This window comes from Anoplolepis gracilipes, chromosome 6 (genome assembly GCF_047496725.1).
Source record: "Anoplolepis gracilipes chromosome 6, ASM4749672v1, whole genome shotgun sequence".
Classification (NCBI taxonomy): Eukaryota; Metazoa; Arthropoda; class Insecta; order Hymenoptera; family Formicidae; genus Anoplolepis; species Anoplolepis gracilipes.
Genome location: NC_132975.1, coordinates 14,517,501 through 14,542,871, shown reverse-complemented (window position 1 = coordinate 14,542,871; position 25,371 = coordinate 14,517,501). Strand labels below are relative to the sequence as shown.

The 25,371-nt window shown below is 35.3% G+C and overlaps 1 protein-coding gene and 1 long non-coding RNA gene across 4 annotated transcripts in view; one reads left to right on the top strand and one right to left on the bottom strand.

Moving 5' to 3' along the window:
- The window catches only part of LOC140666541 (uncharacterized), a 180,828-nt gene that overhangs the window by 40,353 nt on the left and 115,104 nt on the right, over positions 1 to 25,371 (bottom strand). The window lies entirely within an intron of this gene.
- The window catches only part of LOC140666535 (lachesin), a 177,405-nt gene that overhangs the window by 60,158 nt on the left and 91,876 nt on the right, over positions 1 to 25,371 (top strand). The window lies entirely within an intron of this gene.

Here is a 25,371-nt window from a genome sequence, read left to right as displayed (position 1 = left end):
TCTTAATCTTCTAAAACTCAATTTTTGCTGCAAGGCTAAGCAGAAAATTATGAGCACGTGACATCGTTAAATCACGTGGTCGGATGATACGAAAATACTTTGATAAATGTCATTCATCAATAAAGGATCTCATTAAATTCGAAGAGTGGGACGTTAGAGAAAAATCGAGAGCGAGGAGGAATACGTATCTTCCTAGGATCTTGAATAATTTTCTCATCTGGCGCACTCATCTCACTCAGCTGTTATCGTACACGGAATAAATTAATGGCACCGTAGACGTATATCGCGCATTATATTTAATATATTTCCTTACTACAAGCAACGAGTGGATCAAATTAGTTACTACTAATGATTAAGCCGTATAATTATAGATACTTCTAGAAGATTGCAGATAATATTAATAATTTCAAGTAATCTAGTAATTAATTCTGTTCCAATTATTTGAGATTATCTGGTTTTTATCTCAGCACAGTAAATAACAAATCGATAATACAAGCATGATATCGTATAAAACTGTAAGGAGAACACGCAAATACTCTTTCTTTTTTTTTATATTTTTAATTAAGAACATGAGCTGTCTATTCACCAGAGCGATGGTTTGTTATTTAAATATCATTTTCTGCTCGAGGTACATCTGTCATTCATACTAAATAAGAAATGAGATTTATTATTTCTGTGTTAAAATTCTAAATTTCTTTCATATTTCAATTAAAGCAATTTTCTATGTCTTTTTCAAAAATGTTTTCATTTTGAAATGTGTCAAAGATTGGGCAGGACAATACTTTGTCGGGCGCCTGCGCGGAATAATTTTGTATCGTGGTCCAAGTACAGAGTGTGCAACGGCTTACCTCTCTCTCACTACCGCTTCTCCACCTTATACGAGCCTTATACTGCCCCTTAGTGCCCTTTAGTGTCCCATGGAAAGGCCACGAGGGATCGCAACCGCTAAACACGCACTTAAACCACCCCTCGTATCTTTTCACCGAGATCAGCGTTATTACCCTACGATCATTCGGGTTTGCATGAATATCGAACGACGAGCAATCGTTATTTCTAATCGGTTATTATCAGCGGCCGTACGTCATTCTGACACATTTTCGCACATGCGATGACACGTAATGACAGGCGCGTAATTTTACTCGTAACGAAAATCATAAAAACAATCGATCGCATTGTAACAAATGTAAAGGGAGGATAGTAGCGAAATATAATATATTAACAAAGAGAGAGGAATTTAATTTTATAAATTTTTGAGAGGGATGAATAAAAGTTCTAATTTCAATCTAAATTGAAATGAGCCGCGTATATGAATTGCAAAGATATCTTTTTTTTTTTTTAATCTCTGGACAGCGCACGGGACGAGGGAACAAGGCGGGATATTTTATATCGCTTTGAACTCCGTTTGATATAATTTTGCATTCATTGCCAGGGAATCCGAATTATTTCGCAATCTCTCTGAAGTTGCGCTTGATGTCGTTAACGGGTACATTTACGCGCGAAAAAATTTTATCGCGTTTAAACGTATTGCTACATTTTTCTGGTCTTCCGGATTGCGCGCCGAATGAACCCCCTCCGCATATTATTGAAGAAAAAATTCGCAATATTTAATCCCCATCGAGGCTGCAACGAGATTTTCCCAACTTCTTTTCTTTTACTCATCGAGGCCGTAAAGATCAATCGTCCATTCTCGCGAAATCAAGATACATCTCAGCCAAAAAAAAAAACAATCGCTATAAGTCAAGATATTAAAATTCCAAGTTTTGTGCTGTACGTATCGGTACGATATCTCGCCGAGAAATTTCCTTCCGCTCCTTAAAGTTCTCTCTGCAATACAAAAAGAAAGTTAGCCACAATTACGTTATATGAAATCTTAATTCAATCCTTGCCATTATTATTGTAATATCGTCGCGTTTGAATTAAAGTTTACAGAAACTGTTGATATTTTTTGTAATAATAATTTCTTTCAGTCTGTAATTTCATTTTACAAAATTCTTTATACGTTTTTGTATTATTTTTCAAATTTATATAAATATAATTTTAACACTTACAATAATTAATTGCATATATTAAAATAAATTAAATATAAAGAGAAATTGTGTATCGTAAGCCAACAGTTTATATAAGGTTTACACAAATATTTTATTTTATTTAAATTTAAGCTTAATGTTTTACAGAGTCATCACGAATGAATAATAATGTCAATTTAACGCGATATTATTAATTTTTTAATTTAAATTCAAATAAAAAACAAACTTTTTCTCGCAATTTACACAAGTCATAGTCTATGATCGAATCACTATATCGATTGGCTATGTTTTAATGAAAATATAATTTTGATGTGTCTCTCTTATATTTTTGTATCGCAAAAGTTTGCCGTCGTCTCGTATGAAACGCCAATTCGTAGCATATCATAATATTATTGTACAACTGTACAGAAAGAGAGAGAGAGAGAGAGAGAGAAAATCTTTTTTTTCTTTTATGCATATATATCATTCAGCGGTAGTTTATTTGGAATTTCGTCGACTAGTCGACGAATACATACGCGACCGGCAATTTTTACGCTTCAATACAGCCAAATTCGCGAGCGCCGCGAAAGAAAGGAAAAAAAAAAAAAAAAGAAAGAAAGAAAAGAGAAACGCATGATTCGATGCGCAGCCAACGAAAATGTAAATCCACCGCAACTGTAGCCGATGGTGGCGCGCATCCGGCCGGAAGTAAAAATTCCCCTCGGCGTTATTGTTCTTTGGTCGCTTGCCCGATGTACAGTCGGCTCGTATCTTAACATGGAATTTCCCCATTTACCGATACTATTTCGCGATGCAGATCGCGACTTCGGAATCCCAGCAAAACGTAAGGATATTGGCTCCGGCGATCGGTATATTTCTGCGGAAATCGAACGAGGAAGAGATGTCCGATAAGAAAACGCATTTCGATTTCTATCCGGAATACGGGCAATTTTTTTCATCTTCCGCATCGCGACGGAAATTCGCTGTTTACGAAGATCACGCGTACACACATGTCGCTACATAAATATATATTTATACATATTATATCTATAAATATTAGACAGAGAGGCAGATCTTTCCACGTGTTAAAATCAAATCTATCTGTAAAATAAAAAATCAATAATGGTTTTGAAATATGGAACATAAAAGTAAATAATTTTTTTTTTTTTTTTTTTACATATTGATTTCCCCTATTTCTCTCAAATATATTTTGCCAAAAGTGCTATTCGTATTATTTCCAACTTGAATCAAAGTGAGTTAATTTTGATTTTATCAGCACGTTTATATAATATTGTCGATTTGTTGTTACGGTATACTTTATACGGTACATTCGTGCAAAGAGAATCTCCCCTTCTTTCCCCGTCTCTCGATGAAAATCATCGTTGTACTGTAAACGAGTACGTCTGTATTAAGCTCTTCTCAGATTATTCTCCAATTAATTAGCCCGAACGATTCTTCAATTGATCCTTGGCGTGCAACGCGCCACCATCGACGAGCTCCAAGAGGTTCGTTATCCTGACTTCGCTCTCACCCTTAGACACGAATGGGTAATGAACTGGAAGGTGGCTCGTACCCGGCTGTATTATTAAGATGTTAGATTGTGTTATGCTTGACCGCGCTTTTGGGGATAACGAGGATAATGGAATTAAGAGTGTACAGAAACATCGATATATCGCTCACCTGCAATTTTACCAGCGTTATTTTTAATTTAAAGTCCTTCTGTGTCTTTAAAGTGAGTAATTCACTTTTAATTATCACGTGCAAATAAACATTAATTTCGTGTCTAAATAAATTGAAGACTAAGTTTATTATTTTGCATCGTTATATTTTTTATTATCTTTATACTCTGTTCTACACAGAAAAAAGTAAGTGTCAAATCAAACTCATATAAACGCGTTCATTGTTTCATATATACGCAATAATTTATAATCTTCTTGAAAGAATTTAAAAATCTTAAATTTTAACAATATTATAATCTTATTTCGATAATACGATTGTCATTTCAAGAATAAAATAATTATTTTAACTCTAAGAAAATTATAATCTTTGATTTGAACATGTGTTATGTTCTATTCAACATTTTTTCCTCTCCAATCAAGAAAATTATTCTCAAATATCAAGAATATATTTTTCTCGGTTGAACTATATAAAATGTCTTCATCCAAGAAAATTTTCTTTGTTTAACGCAATATAATCTCATTTCAACATTTACATTGTCAAAATAAGAATATTCTTTTTTTCCGTGTATGCATCTTTGTTTCCTTTTATCATTGTTTTATTCAGATATAGAAATACTAGTGGAATAGAATCGGAAGAATTGTGCCTAAATGCGAGCTTTCACTGCCTTTAAAAGCCCGGTGTCCCATACGGGAAGGCTTTTTTTTCTCTTTTTTCTGTCTTTTTTTTATTTTTTTTTTTTTTTTTTTTTTTACAAAATAATCATCGATTTTTCCCGTTTAGCTATCAGCTCCGCTCGGCGTGAACTTTTTTTCTCTCTCTCTCATCGTCGAAAAATCTGACACCGGACGATCCCGCGCGCGTTTTTATCCCCACAAATCACACACGGGAGCGGTGCGGCACGCGATCGTCGATAAGCTCAGGCTGTCTGCTCGCAGAACATCTATCGTTATATCGATCGCCGTCCGTTCACTCTCTTGCGCAGCACTCGACTGCTGTCGTCAGGACACACACGGCGGCTGTTTGTGGATATATGTGGATATACACAGTGTGCGCAGAGTCTACTTCGGAGCGCCGACAGCAAAACCGCAAACACGCGGCTTGGCGCGACCAAACCTCAAACCAAAGCCAACACTATTGCCGCGGGGATAAGTAGAGCTTATGTAGTTTCGATGAGCGACCGTACGAAGGAAACTTTGCAAAAAAGGATCGTCCCGTGCCTTCATTCATCACCCGCGCGAAATCGTTTCGACCGCAGGAGAAATTAACGCCCTTCGTTCGGTCCAGTCATTTCGTCGATTCCGCGAATGCGAGAATGTTTCTTTTTGCAAGTGTATTTTTAAAAGCATGAAAGGTGAGATGGATCGTTCGTTGATATGTAGTTTGCAGCAATTGAGAAAGAGAGAGAGAGAGAGAGAGAGAGAGAGAGAGAGAGAGAGAGAGAGAGAGAGATTCGTAAAAATTGAATTTATAATAAAATTTTATTTGGCAACGCGTCAGTCTCTTTCCCAATAAAATCCAAATATGATTGACACATCCTAAAACAGAACGGCCAGTAGTCTCAGATTGAAATTATTGACATGAAAATATTATTGAAATATTGACAATTTATTGTTGTTTGTAATTCAAGTATATGTCACAAAGTTAGGTAATATCGATAACATGGAATGAGACAAGAGAAAAAAAGCTATGAAGAAAATAAAAATAGCAAGGGTAATTAATTTCATTAACTTTTACATTTAATTAATCAAAAATTTGTCCTTTCAAAATTAAATTTTTAGTTTGAATAAAGATAAGGTACAAATTCACTGTCATTAAAGGATTTATTTGTGTATTTATTAAGTAACATAATGATTTGTGACTGCTCGCGAATACGCTCCGCGACCTGATGCATTCACGTATTTACATTTAGAAAAGAGAGATGTCTAAATGCCGGATAAAAAGTCACTATTACCGCGGAAACAGTAAGATACAATTCTACCCAGATCAAAAACGCAAAGGAAATGTAGTCATAGCTGGCGTAAAGAGAAAAATTAAATATTTGCATCTGCGAGACGCGAAACCTCCGCTTCTCTGACGTTTCTTCTTCCTTATTTTCGCTTTAACACGTAAATTGCCGGCTGCCGACATGATACAGATATTTAACTTCTGTATATTCATTTGCGTTTTTCACTTTGCGCATGTAATGCTGTTTATTATTCTCGATCATCATTTGAAGTGTACATTTATATTTTTTGCAAAACACGCTATTCTATATTTATTTGCTTTTAATTTCGCTTATATATGTATGTAGTTAGATATATAACGTATCAAAATCCTAGTGTTGCGATATATATTTTTGCAAAAGGGAATTTAAAAATTTTTGAAGTACTCGTAGAATGCTCATTAAGTTAGACTAATTGTGAGTAAAAAAATGTTTAATCGACATAATCGACTAGAATTAGTATAAGTGGAAACCCAATTGCTTGTTGCGATAGGTTTCATTTGCTGATTGTCGAGGATGCTATACATACGATTGCTCGTAATACATAGATAGAATAATCGTCCTAGTATGATGCTACTATGGTCATCTCCATAATGCCCGTTATTGAGAGAATGGGGTCTCCTAACACGACGATAATACTCCTTCAAACACAACACGAATTACTAAGGATGACTCTTCAAGACATTGAAGCTTTGTTCTAGAATTACCTCCAACATTTAATTTAAGCAGCCGTGTGGGGATTGATAGTGATAAAATAAAGCATAAATGATGTATTAAATGATTCTTCTCCATCACCGTTCAATATTGAATAACTGATTGTCCCAACAATGCAGACAGATGGAACACAAAGATATATACAAAAGGCTTCATTGGCTCGATGCCATGTCGTACCTACGAATATTTTAAAGCACGTAGTGATCATAATATTTTTGTAGAATAAAATATGTGCATAAAAGGAAGATTGCATTTTTTTTATCATTATATTTTATCGCTAACTGAACTTGTCCTATATAAATATATGCTAATTTAATCTCAATCATTTGCTCTTCTGTTATATAAATCACGCGTGAGAGATATTTTTACGGTCTGTTTGAAACTGTGTAATTATTCTCGTTAAAACTTCCAGAAATAAGAAGGCAAAAATATTGCATTCTATCAGCTTTCCAATATATGCTTAATATATAATTGATTTATAATTTATACGATAAACAAATGCCTGTCTTATACGACAAGTCATTTTTTACATTCTTATCTTTATAGCTTATTCTCTCCAACAAGGTTCCTTTCCAACAGCATAAATCTTCCACTACTAGCCTTGTTTTTTTTAATTAATCCTTCCGTTCATGTAAAAGCGGAAACTAATGAGATATTTACGTAGCCAGAGTGCTCCTTTCTAATTCATCTCCTACGGGGCTATTAAATAATTCGAAATCGACACGTACCGAAGACGTACGATGGGGAATTAGTGTTATCTCTAGAAAAGATTTCTTCAAGAATATATATATATATTTATATGTCTATATATCTGTGCATGTGTGTATGTGCGTGTATATATTATGTATATATTATGTGTGCCCGTTTGATATAACGGGGTTTTATCCGGGCTCTTTTGGGGGTAGTTGAGCATAATAAAAGGAACTGAGTTCGGACTGATGGACGTGAAAATACCCATACACACACACACACACAAACATATACCCATACAGACATATGGTAACAGTGCCAAAGTGCCGAAGAGTGTTTCGTGGTGCTCAAACTAATCGATGCGTTAATCTTCTGACCTTTTATCCCCACTGTCGACTCTCTAGCTACCGTTTTAACCCGCCTCGATCATCCGATGTCCATCGTACCCTCTTTTCCCCGGTTTATTTGGTAGAATATTTTCTATCTGCTGAGAGCCGAAAAACGATGTTGAGATATTTCGAAAAATTCTTCAATCTTATGCCACACCTCTTTTATCGACCGCAATATCACATCCATCGATAATTTTATATCCCGGTGTTCTTTACGATTCCTATAACGGTTTGTCAGTCACGTCAGAGGGTGCCTAACCTGTCGATGGTATCTGCAATAGTATATTCATATATGGAAAACTATTGCCGGTATAATGCATATATTAAATACGGTGTGTACTCAAAATAGAAAATGAAAATATTTATCAATTTAATTATATAACTGATTGTGAAATAATAGTTTACATATTTATAATATTAATTGAAATTCTATTTAAAGTAATGGTTGATTATATGCATCAGAAATAAATCCTTTAAATATATATATATTTATCCTTAAATAAATATATATATTTCTACATATAAAATGTTTACTTGTGATTTAAAAAAAAATAAAACAATTATTTTTTATTTTTTTATTTTTACGCGAATAAAATATTTAAACCCTACCTACATTTTCACAAATTATATGAATACTCTATTTTTCTCCTTCTTATTCATTTACGTTTTATAAATTTTTGTCGACATTTTTGTTTTTATATTTTATTAAATTTTTTTTCTTTTTCTCTTTTTTTTCTTTTGTCATTTTGATATTTTAATATTTGAAATATATAATCATAATCATGTAAAATAAAAAATTTCAAATATATTTTTTGAATAAGGTTTTCTTTCTGATAATTCTTTTAAAATTATTATTTTAATTAATAACTTTAATTATAGCGTTTTAAATAAATGTTTTTTACGCAGCTATTGTCCTCGTGGAAAATAAATGTTTAAATAACATATATATTTTAAACATACACGAAATTTATTTAAATGATTATTTTTAACATTTAAAATGTGTCATCATCGGAATTTATATCACATTTTTGTTGAAAACAAGTATGATATTAAGTTTATTAGAATAAAAGAGAGACAAAAGAAATGGCTTGCCAAAATTTGAAGAGTTTTGATTTCAAAAATGTATAAATAAGGCAATAAAATGTCAATATCGCTTACTCGAAGTATGTACATATCTCTTTTTCCACATGAGTTAGTAATCGGAACGGATGTACACATCGTTCTCACAGCGCTTTTATTTCATGCTTAGAATAGCGGTTGCCAAAATTGCGCGCATGTAACTGTAAAATGTCAACGTAACCGTGTCATCGTTGTAACAATAACAATCATTGTGCGAATGGACGATAAGCTTATACGGTGGATAGTATAAAATTTACATCCGCATAGTGATTTAAATGCCGTCCAGCAGCGAATATATCACGACGAATTTCGCGCCAGATGCGCTACGAATTTTATGAGGTTCGACATTTCCGTGTGAAATGTAAGGGAGCTTATGTCCTTCCGGAAAATAATGGCGGTAGATGGGAGAAACTAACGAGACATTGCAAAGCTGCGCCAGAAAATGATTACGATATCATAGTGTACCAATGTGATATTAATCGAATCTCATTCATTTAAATGCACGTATATATAAACAATCGCCTTCTTATCGCTTTTCGAACATTCATGACGTAGAAGTCGTTCTCCTCTATCTATAATAGTAACTCGCTAAGCGTAAATATTTGCACAAGTAAGGTGACTTTGGACTTAAACGGATAAAGTGCTCTCGACGACGATGTCGCGATAGGATAGGATAGGAAATACGCATACCGCAATAATGATCTAACGACGTTCCCATTTGCGCTCAAAAAATTGCTTTGTGTCCCAACAACGAAAAATCTTCGCATCCCGCCCATCAGTCATGGAATTTCGTCACCCTTTCCCGTCGCGTCCCTTTTCCGTGAATTTCTCACCGGGCGCCGTGATTCTCCGGGTGCGTGTTCCGGAAGAGATGGCACTCATTTTCCCGACCGTTGATTCCGGATGGTCTCACGAAACCTGCTTTCCCTTCTACTTTCCGTCGCTAACCCCTCCCACCCCTCACTCCCGGTCTCGTGCTCTGTCGCCACCCTCGGTCGCCTCTAAGAACGCAAATAGACAAGGACACTACGCCCTGGCTGCATCGCCCCCTCGATCAGCCGAAATTGCTACCGACGTAGTCGTGAAATTTTAGTGCCGCGAATCTCTGAATTGTTCTCCCGCCGTTCCTCTCACCTTTCTTATCCAGCCACCCCACCTTTGTCCGCGACGTCTTTATGTCGTCGGCATCCCGTCCGAAAAATATCTCTGTAACATCGCGCGCGATCCGATTCGTCTTACGTTGATCCTTCCCTTGCATACGGATTCTCATTTGCATGCACTCGACTGCGCGCAGAGAAACGAAATAGAAAATAATGACAGAGTCAAATTTTAGAAATCTGTAAAAAAGAAACTCAAAACCCGCTTTAATTTCTTATTATGTGCCTTACATTGTTCTTGAATTAATAATTATAATTAAGCGTGTTTTTCATATTATATAAACTATTTGCATTTGCATATAATATGCGTTATACTAAGACTTTAACATTCTTTTCGCGAACGTTGATAATTTATTTTGCATTCGGATTGTACGCATTTATATTGTACATATTTGTACACAACGATGTTCCCGTGTCATTGATATTTAGTAAAGAAAAAATATATTAAATTTATTGAGAACACAAAAATCACGCAATACTTTTATCATTGTTAATTATTATAATGTTTTCTTGCGTTGTATTTCAACCGTGTTTCTTGAAACTGTTTTCGAAGAAATAATATATAATATGTACATATATATACACATACAAAATTTACAAATTATTGTAATACCGAACAAAAGCCGAGAGAGATATTAATACGTGAAAAAGAACAGTTCGAAATCATATACAATACAATAAAGCGGTGTCACACACAACAAATAATAATATAGCATTAATATGATAATATAATAATAATAATTAAATACAAACAAATTAATGGCGTGGTAGTGTAGAGACCGCAAGTTGCAAAACTAAATGAAAATAATCCACTTATCAACAATTGCTTGTATGTGCTATATATTATTTGAATTAAACTAAATTTTACTCTTATTGCTAATCGAGTTCGTAGTAATTGAGTAGAGTAAAGCGCCAAAACTCTCAAAGCCAGCCAGGGTACTTGGAGCGTAAAGGATTAATATTTGAGATCGCAAGTCATTAACTTAAATTATTAGTTAGGAAATATTTTACAACTCCTTTTGTCTGCATTGACAATCGTTAATAATTGCAAAGAAATCAGCGATATAATTGCCGGCGTATCCATAATGGTACTATATAATTTCAATTTCAAAACAGACGTAATTTTCAATATTGACATTGTTTTATGATAAAAGCGGAATCCGAATTAATAGACTGTTGGATGATAAACGATAGATTAAAATTGATATTCACTCCTTTTATTTAAATGTCAATTGTCATATTGTTTCAGCACACGAGCCCAACGACGGTATAAACTTTTATTTTCTCACATTATTAAAATATTTTGTTTTATTTTATTTTTTTTTGTCAATTAAGTTAAAAACGACAAATTAAAATAATCTTATACATATTAGATGTAATATATATTTTATATACACATAACAACAATAATAATATCTTAACGAAAGTTATTATATCGTTATAATTACTTTATAAGAAAAAATTAGTTTGTTAATATAAATGTCATTTACTATAATATTTTCGCGACATCTTGCAGTAAAATTATTGCAAACACGAAGAAGAGATTTGTGCTCCAAGTTACGAAATAATTTTCCTCAAAGCTTCTTTCGTGTCTGTTTGCGTTCATCTATATACTAGAAACTCTCGGTCCTCTTTCACGGTACAGTGGTACCTAGCTATCTACCTATTTGTTTTGTGCAAAAGCAATAGAGTTTGCATGGTTCTATCGATCGCTGCTCGTGAGGACTTGTGATAATTGAATTGTGAATCCAATCAAGCAGTCGAGATTATGAAAGAGATCGCAATACGATTCATGAATGTGTGAAGAAAATTACACTTACTCCATTTCGCCAATGCAAGAGCAATGTATTGTTCTATTTTTTTGTAGTAAATATATTATCCAATTATTGGTTATCATGTCATAATTTTTGTTGGACCAGTAACACGGATAATTTTGAAAAGTTAGAATAAACGTATTAAGTAATTATTTTTGATTTTTCATATTTGATATAAAATTACAAAAAGTATGAATAGAAAAGAAAACTATTAAAATATCAGGATTAAAATTTTTGAATGTTTGAAACTTTTTAGACGTCTTTGTGATTAATTTAAATATATATACTAATTATACAACGTTTAGCTAAACTTATTATCTTTAATAAATAATCAATGTAATATTGTGTGTGTTGTACGTAAAAAGATTGTTTGATTTTGTAAATCTCAACATACAAGTTTCAATTAAAAGATTACGTGCTTCTTATACTTTTTTTTTTATTTAATATAGTACATATATTTCGAGGACCAATTAATTTGAGATACTTGAATTATATTCCTTGTAAGTTGCAATGTTATTTGATAGCGGGACTGACGACACGTTTTACGGTTTGAATACCAACCATAATGGTCCCGTTGTGGAATCGATCGTCTCGTTGTTCGTACAGAGGTAAGGAAAGGAGGGTAAGAGGTACAATCTGGGAGCGTTGAAGGCAAATCAGGGGCTTCGTAGATGATCACTATAGATGGGATGAAATATTAAGCACAGCATGGAAGGCACAGCGTAGGAGGAGAGCAGCGACTGCGTGGCCGAGGCTGTAGAAGTTTTATTAAAAATCTGCGTTGAAGGATGATGGATATCTTCCAAGAAGTAGTGAGAGAGAGGCCTCTCAGCCTTATGTTCGGACGGCCGGTAAGAAGTCGGGAGAAAAAGCAGATAAAGTAGACGAAGGAAGCCGTTAAGGACAGAAACAGATGAAACTGTACGGATGGCACGGTTGATGAAGCAGAAGATAAGGAGAGATGAAAGAATGAAAATAAGAAGAACGAGCCATTCCTCTCTCTCCCCCCTCTCTCTCTCTCTCTCTCTCGCTCTCTCTTTTTCTTGAAGGCGATGAAAGAGGAAATCGATTTTTATACGATTCAAAAAATTATAAAAAAGACAAACAAATAAGGAACAAACAGCCGACGACTCCGTGTTTCGTTTAGATTTTTAGATATATTTTCTTTACATCATATAGACTATAAATAATTACAGAGTTGTAGCGTATAGCTAATTTGTCGACGTTTTCTTAAAAATACGACGTAATAATTTACGCTGCGATGTAATAATGACAGGGAAAAACAAATATGCTACGATACGACTAAAAGTTAAAAGAGATTTCTCCAAAATTTAGAACACACATAGAAGAAAGATTTTATATGTAGTAGTCGAATAAAACAAATATTTCAAAACAGCTTGGATAGGATAGAAATAAACATGTTTATTGAGAAATAGCACAGAAATAGAAAGATACAAAAATAACGTGACAAAGGATGATCTCTCTCTCTCTCTCTCTCTCTCTCTCTCTCTCTCAGTCGATTACTTTAAATTTATATGTTAAACTGCACATGTTGAACAGTGAACGCAGGTGAATAACTGTGAAAGAAGGTAATAATAAGATTACAATATCAGTTAATATCAACATATATATTTGTCTGTATTTTGAAATTTGGTTTCACATGAAAAATCGCTATAATTTAAAAAAGAAAGAATTAAAGAAACGTGTAGGCAAAGAAAATTACACGTTCGATGATTGGTATGCATCGAAAAGAAACACAACTTCAGAGAGTTTCTAAAAGAGCTTCAAAAGAAAGAGAAAGAAAAGAAGAAGGAGAGGAAAGTCATTGTAGATGAAAAACGACATGGCCAAAATTATGAGATGAAAAAAGTCTCGGAAAGAAGTCTCTTTGATATAATAATAAAAGAAACATTTTTACAGAGAATTGTGTAACTTATTTAGCGTAGAGGATTTAAGAGATTGAAAGCATTTTAAGATTGAATGAGCGATAAACATGATCCTGACCACTGTAGATTACAAAGCACGATAGAGGGAACGGTAACGACTAGATTGCGCGGATTTATGATATTTAAATATAAAATCATAAAATGATACTATCGATAAAAATATATTTGCACAGAATATTTTAAAATTGCCAATGGAGGAAGGGAGAGGGGGAGAATCGATAACCTACATATTTCTTAAGATAAAATGCATGTACATTTTTTTTAAAAGGTCCCAAAGCAAATTAGAGACTTGAACATATTTTAAAATTGACAGGTCTTATTTTTATAAAATTTATAATTACGTGCATGTATATATATATATATATATATATATATATATATATATATATATACAATATATGTGCAAGTATGCATGTATAATAAACGTAAATACTCTTTTAGCAAATGTATATATTAATTTAAAAAAAATTTATTATTTAATGTTTTGTTCATATTAAAACAACAATTAACATTAACATATTTTTATTTATATATTATATATATAACTTAATGTAATCTCTTAATGTATATTTTCGTCTTTTGCATATTAAAATATTACTTGAAATTAAGATATTTATAGTTTGAAAATAGCTTCTTTGCGTATTAAGACTTGTCAAATGTTGCATGCTAGATGATATAAAAATGATAAAAAATATTTAAATAATGTATACACATTTTTCTATTCTATATCGTATGATTCATAATATGAAAAACATCTCACATATGATATACGTACAAAATATATTTCAAGCATAGACCTTGTATATTTGAAGAAATGATGCATAAGATTTGTCGACTCGCAAGGTTAAGCGAAAAAGACAAGGAAAATCAGAAAGAGTTAAGGAAAGAGGGATGGGGAATAGAATCGGCAGTTGCGGAATCATCGCATCCGGAGAGGGATGATTTGTAGTACAGGCTGTTCGAGGGGAACAACGAGAGAGTAGTGAATTAAAGCGGTTCGTTCTCCCTAACGAAGTCAACACGCCAAGAGCGGACGGATGAGGCCGCCTTGTCGAGCGGAGACTGTCGTAACAAGCGTAATCTTATATAAGGCAGTACGGAACAGAGGAGGGAGACGATGAGGGTCAATTGTAGAAAGCGGGATGAGATCGAAAGTGTAGGAGAAGGAGAAGAAGAAGAGGAAGCAAAGGAGAGATAAAGAGAGAGAGAGAGAGAGAGAGAGTAAGAAACCTCAGACCACAAAGTCGAGTTATGCCTTTTTCCTGCTTCAGACTCGACCTTTCGCTTCTATCCACCTGTACTCGCCCTCTCCCCTTCTTTTCTCTCTCTCTCTCTCTCTCTCTCTCTCTCTTGTTTTCTGTCATCTTTTTTTCTCTGTCCCTCTCTCTCTCTTTTAGGTCGCCATTAAAATGATAAAATAATGTTTGCGATGGTAAGTGCCACTAAAGCCTGCCGCTTAACCGCCCCCACCGGAGAAGCCGGAACCCTCGTAAAGAAGGCGACCCTCGACTTTGTACCACCTTGTCGAACCACTTCGCTCACGCTCGTTCGCCTCGGCGCTAATTTACGAACGCCGTACTCGACGCGGCGACGAGTAATCGATTTACGGTGCCCCAGGAAGGAAAGTAGCAGGGTCATAAGGCGGATAGATCGAGGCAGGAGGGACAACGGGGACAGGGGGGGGGGGAAGGTGGAAGAGGACGAGAGGACGGGAGAGGAGGGGGGCATAGAGAGAGGGGGGTGGATACCCCCGATCGAAGAATTTGCGGCGAACGGTCTCTCCGCGCACCAAAGTGGATAAAGTATTGACGCGCGGATAATATCGTAATTATTCGCCCGCTCGTTTGCCGCATCCTTAGGGCGCTAGTATTATTATTAACAGCAATTGGCTGCTGCCGGAAACGCTCTTGCAAACGCTTCAGTGTTAGGGCGAGAGAGTTAAATTAAAGGGGCAGGAAGGGGGAGGAGGAGGTGGACGCGTTTACATTATTGGAGATTAAATGAGCCGGATAATTGTATTGTTTACATCGATATGCTCGCGTAAGAGAGTGAGAAGGGAGGAGAAGCGTTAGGGAAAAAAGTTTCATCGAGATAATGTTGGCTCCCTTGTGCGTACGAGCTTTGTTTTTTTTCCACGAAAATCCATTATTTTCTCGATGTAAATCCGTCATTTTTACATCTCCATTTTCTTCCATCTTACATTCTTAAATCGTTTACGTATATATTTATGCTGTTTCGTTTTATTTTAAATTCTTTATAGAGAAGCAAAGAGTATATATCAAACCGAATTATGGATTGTCACGTTGGCGTGATATCCATTCAATTCAATATCGCGTATTCAGGAACGTATCGAGAATGTATGCGCATATTTTCGTACACACTTGGACTTATTAATAAACATTACGCGAAAATATCGATATATTTCGTGAGTAATTCCACGCGCGGTTTTTTATCGCTTTACAAACAAAAGGACATAAACTCCAACCAAATCCGTACCATATAAAATCGGATAATACCCGCGTGCTAAGAGAGTATTCGCACTGCAACTATATGCATAATAATACGTACTACACGTGCGATTATATTTTATCAGTTTACGATTTGACAATTTAATAAAATCACACACTGAAATAATGATATAAAAATATATATATGTATTATACATATCGAGATCGATATGTAACCCGACAGTTGCATATAATAATAATAATAATAATAATAATAACATAAGATTATATATATAAAACTTTTCTTTTTTACCATTACGCAATATCTCAGGAGCTGGTTAAGGAAAAAAACATGTGGCGTCGATTTCGCTCCTCGATCATCGCGAGCCGACAAGGCGACAGCGTTAAACGATTAAGCTCAGCCTCGGGAATGGGCTAAAGATTCTTTAGGAAAATCCTCGATATTCCAACCCTTCGCGTGTGCCAACCCGAGACCAAATCCCTTCATCCCGTTTCTCCATGCCTTATACACTCGAAGACGGCTCCGCTCGGTAAGATAGGGGGCTTTGACGCTCCGATTAGCGCGGACACATCGGAACACTTTTCAGCACTTTAGCGCGGCACGGCGCGCGGATTTTATTCTTTATCCATCCCACTCTTTCTCCCAGTTTTTCACATTTCTCGCCCTTGACTCGGTTCTTCGTCCCTCTCGATTTTCTTTCCTCTTATAATTTGCTCAGATTTTTGTCATTAATTTTTCTTCATTTGCCCTCTCTTTTTCAAGCACTCTGTTATTACGATTTTGTATTCAATTTATTCCTCTCCTTTTAATAATTTGTCTCTCTCTCTCTCTCTCTCTCTCTCTCTCTCTCTTTCTTTGTCTTTGCTTTTTTATCATTGTTTTGTATGTGTGTGTGTGTGTGTGTGTGTGTGTATGAATTTTTTCTCATAGATTTTTCTATACTTAGGATTTGTTTCTTTATTCTTCTTCATTTCATTTTTCTTTCTTGTCTTTACATTTTTATTTATCTTTAATTTATATGTGTAATTTTCTTGTTCCTTGAAAATTATATTTTAATATGTTTTATTGTTGCTTTTTGTTTCAATCTTTCATTTTCGCGTTACACCTTAGTTCTTTTTTCCTCTTTCACTTTCTTTCTCTCTCGCTTCATCCATCTCGCTTCTCATTTTGCTCTCCAACTTTTTTTCTCTTTTATTACTTTTCTTTCTTTTCGCACAGCATTCTCTGTATAGTATTCCCCCCCTTATCGATTCTTCAACCATTATATCGTCAAACGCACCTTATTCAGCTGCTTACACGACACACGAGTGTCTATTCTGAAAGGGTAGTAATTACCCTGCACACGATTGCGAGCCTCCACTGTCCCTGTAAAAGCAACGGGAGGGCAAGTGCAATCCCTAAAAGTGACGCAGAAAGCACAATCCAGCCAGTTGGTAGCGGAAACGTTTGCGCGTACCAAGGATAGAGAGAGAGAGACAGAGAGAGACAGAGAGAGAGAGAGGGAGAGAGAGAAGGTGAGAGAGGAAACAGGAGAGGAAGGGTGGATACGCGGGGCTCATTAAACCGGGAATGCTGATTGCGTTACCCTTGGGCAAGTCATTTCATCCCGTTCGGTCGCTAACGACCGTACATTTCTGTCGGTGGTGTCTCGCGCGCGCGCGCGCGTATGTGCCCGCGCGAGCAGTTAGCCATCTTCTTCCTCCCTCTTCCACCCCCCTCTACCCCCGCGCGTGCGATTGCGAAAAACTCGTGGGACGATCCCGCGTCTATACCCCACTCTTAATTAAGGACCAAGTATTCAATTCAGAACTTTTCCCCGACGAACCTCGCGATTGCATCCGCGATTGTAACTGTGCGCGACCTGCGGAACCGGTTTTTTTTTTTTTTTTTTGTTTTGCGAGCGTTGCGTGTTTTCACTTGCAAGCTGATGTGAAAAATCGCATCCTCTTTAGAAGTTGTTAATCTTTTACGAGAGAATGAAAAAGAAAGAGAAGGTGTATGTGTGTGCGTGTGGGATATGGTTTTTATACTCTACTTAAAAAAAGAAAAAAAAAATGAAGACACGAGAGAATTTTTATGATATTAACATATGTATGTATATGTATGCTATGCATGTCTTTGAGGCTAATTAAGAAATTGAAAAAAGCTTTTTATTAATTTTCTGATGGTTGAATTATTTCGAACATAAATACAAAAGAAATTTAGTTTTGCAAAAAAATGTTTAGAACTTTAGCGATTAACTTATATCAGTGATAAATAAAAAAGAAACAATTTTTGATGAGATGTTTTTACGGTTTTTTTTTCCTTTTTTTGTTTTTTTTTTTTTTTTTTAATAAAAAATACTTTTTTAATCTTCAATTGTGAATTGAAAATCAAATTTAAAAAACGTTTTATTACTTTTATTGGCAAATAATTGTATGAAAATGATATATAATATATAAAACGTTGAAATATGTTTAATATTTATTTTTAATTATAATACAATAAATCATACAACAATCTATTTGAAGCTGTTCTCAGCAATCAACAAATTATTATCAATTAATATCCCGGTAATGGATAATAATATAAAGACACTTTGAAAGTTGGCTCATGAATATAACGGTATAAGCAGATCGCAAACTGGTTGATTATTAGGGTGAAAGGGAAGGAAATCTGAAATATACACACAATCGCCCTTCTCCACAAGCCGATCCTGGTCCAAGTGCGATCTGTCGTTTTGCCGGTCATTAAAAAGCTTTCAACGGACGGACCGTGCCTCATTCCACATGTCGGCGCGCACCCACGTCCATGGAAAAATGTTTCACCGCCAACCGCGGGAGTTTCCGGCGCGGTGTGGCGACGAGCAAAAAAAAGAAGGGGTGAAACGGAGAGAGAGAGAGAGAGAGAGAGAGAGAGAGGTGAAAGGGATGCAAAGAATGGCGCGCGCTGCAGCGGCGATCGAAAACCGCGCGCGTTGCGTGGCCTGTTTTTTTTTTCTTTTTTTCTTTTTTTTTTTTACATGCGATCGGCATTCACGCGCGCGGCGCTCTCATTGTCGCTTCCTGCATTCCAAAGATTTCCTGCTATTTTTTTTTTGCACGGGCTTGTTAAAGGGCGGATCGATATTTTTGCGCGTCCGGCCAACTCGCGCGCGAGTAATCCAAAGCTCGTTTATGTATTCCCGGAGGAAAATTCTACTAATACTCCAATTTGCGTATATTTCGTAAAGCTAAAATATTTCTTCAGATATATATATATATATATATATATATATATATATATATAATTGTTTATTTTTAAAACTAGAAAAAAGGGGACACGTATGTACATATATAATAATAATAATAATAAGTGAATAAAGAAAAGGTTTAAACTTATACACTGCGTGATATACATACTTCAGTATCCATTTCCCGATTTTCGTAGACAGGAGAGATTTTCACACACGTGTATTTATTAATTGCCATATAATTGCTTGACATTTTGCGGTGGTAATGACACGTATGACTTTGGATAATATTCTTGATGAAAATGTGCAAGAAATTTTCGGACACAACGCTCGTAGTTTCCGTAACGTCACAATTTCATGTAACAAAGTTTCGTCTAATTTGAATAACGCAAGCAAAAAGATCGAGGATCCGTATATATTTCTCACGTTCTACGAGGGCATCATGAATACGTATGATGCCGCGAGCGGTAAGAAAATAATGGGATTCAAAGGCGCAAATATGTCATGTTAAAATGCACAGCAAGGTGACCGCTGGTGATGACGTGTCCTGCACAGAGCGAGATACAACATTTGTACATACCTATGTACAAATCGAGCACCGAACGTCAAACGTTCTCGCGAAAATGGCCTACGAATCACTGATTCGATCGGACGAATTATTGTCGGACTGCGGCAAATGGCGTGATAACGATTCGCGTAACCGTTGGATCGACAAAAAAAAATGATGCCCCGACGCGTTTATTTTTCGAGAAATCTCTCTCTCTCTCTCTCTCTTTCTCTCTCTTTCGTATGCCCTCCTCCCCGGTCCATTTCACATCGTACACTCGCAAAATGCACCGCATACGTCAATGCGCGTGTGTCACGGTGTCATGTACCTGCCATCGCGCCAGTATTTTTTTCTGCCTGCTTCTTTTTTAACGAAAAAATCCGCAAACGGCGTATTTGCCTGTAAAATTACTTTACCTCCCGCCAGCGCAGAATGAGGGGAAAAAAGAATTGGTTTTTAGCGACATCCGCGCGCGCGCGCGCGCTTCTATTCGAGAAAATCGAGAGAAATTCGCGGGCAAATAAAATATTGCTTCTTTATCTTCTAACCGTTACGCCACTCTGAGTTATATCTCGCGTAGTACACCCCGGCGCCTCCAAGAGAAGTTCGCCGACGATAAGTCGGCGGTGGAAAGGTGGGATTAGGGTAAGAGAACGCCGATAAACTCTTCGGTTCGACTTGTTACAACGCCGCGAGGGCAATAGTTTATAATCGAGACATTACACCAATAAATTAGACCGATAGAATAATACCTCTAGCGTCGATAGAGTACATATTTGTGTAACTTGTGCGGATATAAATGTCAATACAATCATAATTAATACATAAAAATAAGAGGGTTTACGTCACGTCATTCGCAGTTCTGCGTTTCTTTCTCGCTGAATTTAACAAAGTCATGGAGAGGGTGTTTTTTTTAGCAACGTACGCTTCTTGCGTGACGTCGAGCAAACTTGCTCAGTTTCTGATATAATTGGAAAGCAATGGGAATATCGACGAAAAACTAACGGCACGACGAAATCGAACGTGGAAAGAGGGACAGCAAATTCGGACGACAAACTGCGAAATCAATCAGAGTTTCTGATTGTTACCTCGTGCTGTTGATACGCCACGTGTCGAGAGCGTAGTGATTTTGAGAAGGCGGTTACTCAGCGAAAAGGGAAGTATCGATAGGGAGATTCGGACTGGTCTGTTGGTTTTCGATCGTGATAAAGCAGGCTCTAGAGAATACATCTCTGACAATGAGTCCTATACGTTCAACGTGGAAATGCGCGAATGAAAAGATGAAGCGATGGATGCACTCGGTTGGTTACACGGATTTTTCATCAAATTTCATGGGAAATTTTTATCGTAACGTTACTTATTATCGCGGAATCGCTGCGTAATTTTTCGCGAAGCAATTAATTTTGCCGAAACACGACGGCATCGATTAAAAGCTGAAGCGTTTTCTGGCGTTTCTTATTAGAAAACTTGTAAATTCTTGTATTAATTCCAAGAGGTTTTATAATGTAACGGACCAAAAGAATCGCTAGAATGCAGCACGAAGAACGAGTACGGATACACAATCGACTCTCGTAATATTCTATTTTTATAACAGGAAATAATCAAAATCCATAAAAGAGAAGGCGAAAGAAAGAACGAAGGAGTGAAAATCGGAATAAATGTGAATGCACAATAAATTGACAGAGTTAACGTCAATCCTAAATGTCAATTTCTACGCAAATTCTCGTCTTTTCGCGGATCTTTCTCACGCACGGGATTTTCTAAACGTATGCTTGATTTTTAATCGGTAATACTTTTATTTCTGTCGCTTTCTATTCCACTTATTTTTCTTTCAATCCCTTGGTTTCCGTAGTCTGTGATTGGACCAGAAATTGTATAGGCGGTTTCTGTCTGAGAAATTTATCGAATTTTCACAGGCAGAGGTAAGATAAAAATTCGCGCTTCGTACTTCCTCTGTACCGATGCGAGAGAACTATACCTCATTGTTGCAGCTGATTTCTGATTTACGATCATAGCAAATATACGATATATAAACGAACATAAAGTATTTGAGGCGAGAAGAAAAGAAAGAAGTGTAGATAGGTAAGAATAAAGTTTCATGTATTCAGACCAGATCCGTTAATAAACTTTTTATATAATAATAATTCGTGATCCAGTAGAAGAAAAATAAAAAGCTTAAATTATTTAAGTAATTTGAGATGTAAAGTTAGACTTTCGATCTGAATGGAATGGAATAGAATAGAAGAGCATAGAATTTTAATATAAAATTTAATAGTACTTGTATTTTAAACATTGAAAAATGTTGCCTCAAGTAATGATCCTTTTTAATATTTTCTATAAAAAAAAAACCTCCAAGTCGGCCAGAAGGGAATCTATTATTAACATCCGTCTTTTTAGGATTCTATATTATAATTAGAGCCCCCAAATTGAGGACTGTAATCGCTTTTTGCCATTCGTGCTGAGCTGAATGCTAAGCAAGCAAGACTACACGCGATGGAGCAGCTAATGCTCAAAGCATTTCCCTCGCACTATAATTGTTTTACTCTTCATCACTACCTCTCGTTCAGTGATGCTCAGCGCGAATGGCGTGTCGCTTTACGTCTTTCTCCCTCATTAAGCTCTAATTTATCTTTGTTTTCCTTACGTCATATTATAACTGTCAAATTGTAATTTATCATTGATACATGTGCGTTTATTCTTCTATTTTTAATAGAAACAATTTGATACAAGGGTGTAAAATCTGTAAAATCTTTATGCAATTTCTAAAGAAATTGTATTGTATTGTATTGTAGCTTTCTGAATTGAAAAATGAATTTTAAAAAATAGAGTTTTTCGACAATTTAAACGTGCCCATAGATCGGGAATTCGGATACGTTCTGATTTCAGTTTTATTGACAACATTGCCAGACCTATTAAACTGTGCGTTGCAAAACAACTTTACCCTTGTTCAGTACAAATGTACACTAGGACGTCGATGTATGTGACACATATATATATATATATATGTGTGTGTGTGTGTGTGTGTGTAGGAATGCGCGATCGTTTACGAAAATCCATGATAAGGCAGAGATAATCGCTTCCGCGATTATTTTTCTCACCAGCTAATCGCGACTTTCGCTTTATTTCGTTTGAAAAGTAATTAGCGAGTTTGCAGTAATTTTCAGATTTTGTGCAGCGAAAGCAGAACTGAACACTCGGGCAGAAAATCAATATTTAACTTCTAGATTCGTTCGGCTTATTCGTTGGATAAGAGCCCGCGCCCACATTCCACACATTTTACATAATAAATAACACAAGCGTCGTAAAGTATGTAATTTATCACTGTTACGCATCTATTATTCAATCCTTTTTGCAATCTCTAAAAATTGAGAAAAATTGATTGCGTCGGAATTATGTGTCGATACTAACTTTTGTAATCGAATTTTGCTTGTGAATAAAATATCAGTGATCGTTATATCGAGGTACTTTCTACAACGATTAAAAAAGAACATTATAAGGTATCAAAAATATTTCAGACTCTTCGTTTCGATGAGAATCATAAAACATTCGAGAACATAAAGCATATTATATGTGTCTTCAGAAATCAAAAGTTTATTTTTTAAATGTCTTTTGTCGTTCTCTTCGTATTAAAAAATGTGCGAAAATTGCGTGTCTTTTGGCAATGACAGGCAATTTGATGGAACAATACTTGAGTGAAATTCTGAAATCGTGATTGACAGTGATTAAGAGATTACATACACACATACAAGGAGTGAATGATGCAAATTCATAATATTGTCAATCATTAAAAGCCATAAATATAAGCAAAAAATATAATTTCGACATTTATTCGCTACAGTTAGCCTTAATTAATTGTCATTCTATGTATTAATAATACGTGTGTATATATCATTTTGCGTGTATTTGTTTTTTAATATTTTATATATTAATATTAGTTAAAATTAAAAGGTCGTATGAAATTTAATAAAATTGAAATATTTTAATTGATCGTTTTAGATTTTAATTTCACTGATGAATAAAATAATTTCAAAGTTATACCAAAAGAACGTTAAAAATGTAAAATCAACATAAGTTTTTAAATATAAATTAACTCTCTTTATTCTTAATATGCCTATTTAAAACTCAGACATTTTTATCTTTTGTGAATAAAATATTTATTTAACTTCATTTTATATATACATATTTTTCTCAAGATATTTATATCTAGTCAGAGAGTAACTCTGCAAATAAAAATTTCATTGATTATATTCATTTACAAACGTCACAGATTTTCCAAAATCTTTGTTTATCCAATCACATTAAATACATTATCCGCACATATATAGGATTAATAGCTTACTTTAAATTGGCCTTTTTTCTAGCCTTTTCACAGACTACGTAGGGATATTTAATGGTGAAACATCAAAATGAACGATAAAAGTAAATCTATAATGTTGGAATGCAAACTACTTCCCCTTCTCCCGTAAGCGAGTAAGAAAAACTGCGCGAACAGCAGGTTAAACTACATCGCATCCGATAAATTTTCGGGGTAGAAACCCGGAGAGGGGACGCTGCTAAATCTCTGCCGAGAGATCCACGTGTAATCATTACCAGCGTCCCTGTAAATATTCATACCGCGTGTTTCGCAGCCGCGCGGACGTAGATACATATCTCGTATCCGACACGCACGTGGATCGCGAATATGACCGAGACATATGAGAGCCATTAGACATGGGAACGAGTGCTGTTTATCCGCCGTTTAATGCTTTCTTTGTGCGTTTCACTTGGACGTGCCGGTCACGTATGAAATGCACGGCTGTCGGACAATAAGATGTGAAAGGCCGTGGGTGATATCGCTGCGTGATATCACGCCAAGTCGGTTAAACTTTGAGAAGGAAAACGAGCGATATATTTTCGTTCGAAAATCCTAGCGTAATCCCCCTTAAATTTTATCTAACGCGTGTGTAGGGTAAACTAGGGTATGATGGCCATAGGCTGTAATTTTTTTCAATAATCGTTATCATAGGGCGTTTTTTTAGTCATTATCAAAGATAATCGATATTTACAGAAGTTTATGCGCATACATTGTTCGAAATAACGATATTGTCAATCTCTTATATCATCGTTTTACTTTTGACTACCTGCAAAGTTTTTCATTCGTCCACTAAAAACTGTTGTAACGTCGAATAAATGTCAGTTAAGCTATCGTAATCGACGTTAGATATATTATAAAGATATGTAAATTCTTATACGACCTATAATTTTTATTTTCGTTTTTCACTATTTTTTTATAAATATTATGTCCATCTTTCCGTCATCACTATGGTCATCTTTTCCTTAAAAGTTGGGTAAGATGGCCAATGCTTATGTCGTACTATTTTGATAATATAAAATTTCTATGAAATATTTTCCTTTTAATTTCGATAATATTACTGGTAACTTAAGCTTCAGTGAAGATAATACGTCAAACGCTATTAAAAAATAACAAAAATAAAAGTATATTTTTTTACGTTTTAAAAAGCTATGGCCATCTTACTCAAGTTTACCCTATTTATGTGAATATCTACTACCTATATATATATATATATATATATATTCAAAGAAATTTTATATACTACAATATATAATGGGCTGATATCAATGTGACTTGAACTATATATAAGTAACTC